This window comes from Octopus bimaculoides, chromosome 7, assembly GCF_001194135.2.
Source record: "Octopus bimaculoides isolate UCB-OBI-ISO-001 chromosome 7, ASM119413v2, whole genome shotgun sequence".
Taxonomy (NCBI): domain Eukaryota; kingdom Metazoa; phylum Mollusca; class Cephalopoda; order Octopoda; family Octopodidae; genus Octopus; species Octopus bimaculoides.
In genome coordinates, this window is record NC_068987.1 from 86,046,309 (window position 1) to 86,052,042 (window position 5,734).

A 5,734-nucleotide genomic window follows, 5' to 3' on the forward strand; every position below is an offset into this window, starting at 1 on the left:
ATATATATAATCGGTGTGCATTCAAGGCAATCATTAGTAACATTACAAAACCGGTATGCTTTTGAATCTCTTTAACAATTCACAATAATGGCGTTTATTACTTTTATTCCTAACTCAATATATCTAATTGTATATATCTATCGGTGCTTTCCATTAAAAAAGCCTTTAATTTTTTTGATTTCCACTCTGCATTTTCGCTTATTTTTCTTCTAACTCTCCCCTTACATTTCCACGTATAGTTTCTATTTTGTTTTTGTAACATATTTCTATTATATACATATATATATATATATATGTGTGTGTGTCTGTGTGTGTGTGTGTGTGTGTAAGAGCACTATAACGTCTCTCTGATTCAAAATATTGGAGTATGAAACCAACCCAATGGAAACATCTTATACCTAATAATCAATATTAATTCACATGTCATATTCCTCTTACCAGTATTTCCCGCCCATCCTGCATGTAAAAAAAGAAATTCACAAAATTTTCCACCGTATTCGTCCCGTACAATATATGATAGGAAGTTTGACGGAAGAGTGCATAGGCTGACCAAAATAATTTCATGGAATGTGAAGAAGTGACGTTTATTTTTCACTATATTCCCTCTAACAGTCCACACTACTCTTTATCATCGGTGCAGTTTTTGGATCCCTTCACTGAAGCTATGATCTATACCTGAAATGATATTAGAACTCGTATTCTAGAGAGATGGGCTGGAATCTTATCCGTTTATCATTTTTTGTGAATACTGTGCGTAGAATATTGATTCATTTAGAATATGTGAAATAATTTCCCGGATAAATAATTTATTTACCAAGAAAGTTGAACGGAATGATACAATGTAGATCCACCTGTAGTGAATATTCAGTAACAGTATTTGAACGAGAGGGATTTAGCGATTTGTAAATTCGTGAAGAAGAAATTGATCGATAAACATATTCAGGAAAGATTATAAGGAGTATATAGGCACAACAACTGTGAATCTTAAAGTATATCTTCAGTTGAGCATTTGATGCTTTATAAGCCTTTTGAAAATCGTGACGATGATGGGCTGGGGGGATTCAATTATAGATAGGAAAGAGAAAGAAATCTGTTCATAACCATTTTGCGAAAGAGAAAAGAAATCAAAATTGCTTGGCATTTGAAATGTGAAAAAATACCAAATTAAAAAGACAAAATAGAAAGCGGGTGGCCTTGGCGAGTGAGTACAAGCAGTGAAAATATAGTGAATCAGTCAACTGCGCACAATCATAGAGCAGCGAGAATCGAAGCATCGAAAAATTCTTAGAAATGATAAAGTCTAAAAATTACAGCGTTGATCCTGTCATAATGTTTGATGCCACAGCTTGGATAGCATCAAAAATCAATATATACGGAATAAGAGATGGAGAAATATCAGATTTGAAACTAGCAAAGGATCCATTCTACAACTTCAATGAAAATGAATACTTTATTCCCCAAATATTACAAAGATGTCAAGTAACGGCGCTTGCTTTGTATTCTTATTCTTGATAAAATGCAACTCTCTTAGTAAAGGTTCAAAAATGGAATATTTAATACAAAACAATCGTTGGTATGGAGATTCAATATTTAAATTTTCAGTGCGTTTGTTACGTTAACTTTTTTTGCAATACACGCATTTGAAGGAATTCTCAATTCTTTTGTATATGCTTTGTCATATCTGCATTGATATGTAAAATATATTCAAAACAATCTCAAGAAGTTTGATCCGATTTATAGAACTTATCTGTAACCATGAATTATAGAAAAGCGATTATCAAAAACTTTTGATCGATTTTTCCGACTATTCAAAACATAGTTTCAGTCACAAGGAAAAAATATATAACATATTTAGATTTTAGTAAGTTAGTATACTTAATTATCAACATAATCATACACGTATCTCCATATTAGACTTATGTTATTGCGATATCAAAGTTACTGAAGTACATTTAGTTGTCGATTAATCCGAAAATACCTTCATAGATCATCTTAATGGAGGAATCTTTTGGCAAAGTACACAATTACAAAACTGAACGTGTAATGTATATGAGGAAGTCTGGAGATGTTTACCTGAAGCGAACATTTTTGCTGAAAGCCAACGTACAGTGCTGTGTACAAGATCTAATATATTACAATCCAATTACTGCTATTAAACATATTTCGATAAACGTAAGCAAACTTTATAGCATCTTTACAATTGAAGATTATATCGGAAGAAACAACGTCTTTTGAACAGACAAATACAGCATATCTTTACTGATTTTCTATATTGTTACGTTCAAGATTAACTCAAACATCTCAATTTAGAGAATCTTACGAATTTTATCAACGATTGCCATACGTTTTAAATAGATTAACATGTATTTTTAAACATTTTCAGGAATTTTTTTTTTTTTTTTTGCAATTCATTGCTTGTGCTATTTCGATAAAATAATCAGTTAATTGCTCGAAGGTCGTTGTATTAATCAGTGAAACATTTGCTATAAAACTGATGACTGATAAATATTCTTTGGGGAAATGCTATTGGTGAACTTCCTTTAAAGAGATAGGCAAGCTCAGACACACAGTCATACAGAGAAGCGCACACATATGTAATTTCAGTTGTGTAAAGTAATATATGTTTACGTACACATACGGAAAGAAATTTATATATGGGGTGGGGGGGATTCGGAATCCGGAATTTTGCTGAAGTTGTAGAAATTCTCTGACAACCTCTTCAGTCTCTTTCCGGAGATATGACAAGGAGACGAATTCTTCTGCCAAATATATGGCCTTCCAGCAGCAACCCGGAGATAGTTTTTATTAGTTTCATAATGCCGATTGAATTGAGCCTAACCGCAATTCAAATATATGGAGACGTATTCCAGCTTTTGCACACAGCAACAACGCCGGTTCAGTAGTCGCTTCTGCCAGTGAAGTTTTCATAGCCTATGTTGCAATCGCCTCTGTTAAGTCTTGCAACCATATATATCGTTCACAGAACATTGAGCATCAGGTATGATCTAAACATTTTCTTTCCGGTGCAAATCCTCATGATACAGATAACTCTTTACCAGTATTCAGACGGCTACAATTCCTGCATTTCAGCTAACTTTCTTTCAACTCTAAATGTAATCAATCAATACCGTTGACTTATCCCTAATGCACCAACCATTTGTAGAATAAAATGGAACATCACAATCGTTCAATTTATTATGAAAACCCTGTATTTATGTGTGCATGTTTGGGCATATTGGAGCCCGCTTGATAACGGGAGCGCATTTCCTTCTGTAACTTTAAGGTTAGAAAAAAACACAGATATAAAAATTACCCTACTCACAAAAATATATACTCTGTCGATTAGTTTGTTTACGTGGGTGCTCCAACATGTCCATAGTGACATGACTGAAATAAGCTCAAAAGAACAAGAGAAAGTGTAGAAAATTTACACACACACACACACACACACACACACACACACACACACACACACACACACACACACACACACACACATATATATATATATATAATATTATCAGAGATAAAAATCCAAATTTACAGGTAAAAACTCAATTCAATTCAATTCAATTTATTAAAAATTAAAGTTAAACTAAGTTTCGCAGTATAAACTATAGGTATAAATATATAGTTTTAGGGAAAAGAACCAAGGTTCATGAACTCATCGATGAAAATCCACTGTCACATATAGAAAAATTAATAAAAATACAATAAATAAGTATAATACAAAGTAAATATCATAAGATAATGATAAGAAAACGACTATACGTGTTTCATAACCAATTTTCAAATAGAAAGAATATTTAAATCGATTAAAACTATCTCGAAAATCAATTCTATTCAAAAATATAGCTAATCTTCAGATCAAAATACAACAACAATAATAATAAAAGAATGTATATATCAACTAACAATATATAACAAATGAATGTATATAACATACTTATTATATTAAGATAGAAAACTATTATTAAAAATATCAAAATTATAAACGTTCCAAATTAACTTTACGTTTATGATAATATACGCTAACAGGAATATTATATGCAAAAACTAATTTTAACGAATCTTTCGTTTAGAACACAATTTGAACGAAGTTTTAGATTAAAATAATAAAGATAGAAGTAGCACATATCTAAAGGATGTTATAGTTTAAACTAAAATATTTTAGACTAAGACGTTTATTTGAAAGAAGTCTCGTGAAAATATTGCGTAAAGAAAAAGAATAGAATAAATAGATATAAAAACATGAATGAAAACTTTATCATGAATGAAAGATTAAACTTTATATAACTTAAATCAAAATAAAACAATTAACTGTATTGTATAATCAAAGACATTAATTACAAAGACTAGTTATTTATTTATATAAAGTTTAAGTCATCTGAAAATTAACCAGTTATTTAACAAGGCTTGAAAGTTGTGACTCCAACGTTGAAGATAGAATTCATTATATTTTCGATAGACTCCCACGCAAAGTACGTGACTTGTCGATTCAATGTATGTATGTACGTGTATATGTACGTACGTACGTATGTATGCACACATGCATGTATGTGTGTATGTATGTATGTATGTATGTATGTATGCATGCATGTATGTATGTATGTATGTATGTATGCATGTATCTATGTATGCATGCAAGGAAAATATACATAAATGCATTCTGCTATGTTTTTGTTCTAATTTATATATGTTTGAACAGGTATCGGTAATATTATGCGTATATAATTTCTGTGAAACTTTTGTATTGACAATCATTTCCTTCGAAAATGCTTCGGAACGATTCTAATGTCGTTGGAACGCAACCCTCAATCACTTTACTGGCACATCTGGGAATTCCTGTTTCAATTTACCTTTATGAATAAAAATGTATGTATTCTTAATCACAAATCCTACCTTAATTGTTTGAAAACTGAGGAATATATGACGTGATAAATTTGAATTTTCCAATTCCATATTATATTCAAATGTCTTAAAGTTCATTATATGCACTCAGATAATTTATGTTTAACGACATATATTTTTCAGTTAAACTTTTCTCAAGTAAACGATATTTAAATAGACTTTCATTAAAAATAATGTTTAGCCACGTACTTATATCTGTTACCAATGAATTCCTTTCATAAAATATTCTCGTTTAATGAGGATCCAATAAATACTCTGACGATGCATAATGTTAAACATCGCTCTCCAATTCACATTTTAGTGTCGACCTTGATTCTTTATATTCTTATTCTCTAAGTTAATGTACCCTCGTGCTTTATAAATTATTTACTTGTTCACATCAGATAGATATTTAACGAGGAAAAGAACGTTAACTAGCGACAGATGATATAATTCTTTATTTAAAAATTCATGCAACAACATAAAATGTAGGTACTGGATGTGTTGCTTTCAATGCTATAAGAAACGTACCATACAAAGTTGCAGAAATCTGTTGGCAGCAGAGAAATTCAGCACAAATTTATTCAGTCATTTTTTTTTTATTTATTAGATATTCAAAGATTAACCATTCATGTATTTTAGGTTTCTTTTCAATTTCAGATTTGATCTGTTTGGCTTCTAAGAGTAATGTGTGTAACTAGTAGGCAAGCTTTCCCAGCTGATTGTGAAGAGACCGTTCTATGTTCATTTAATCTCTACATAATGCAGTCACGTTTACCTACGCACAAACACACACTCAGAATTATATATTCATATATATATATATATATATATATATATATAT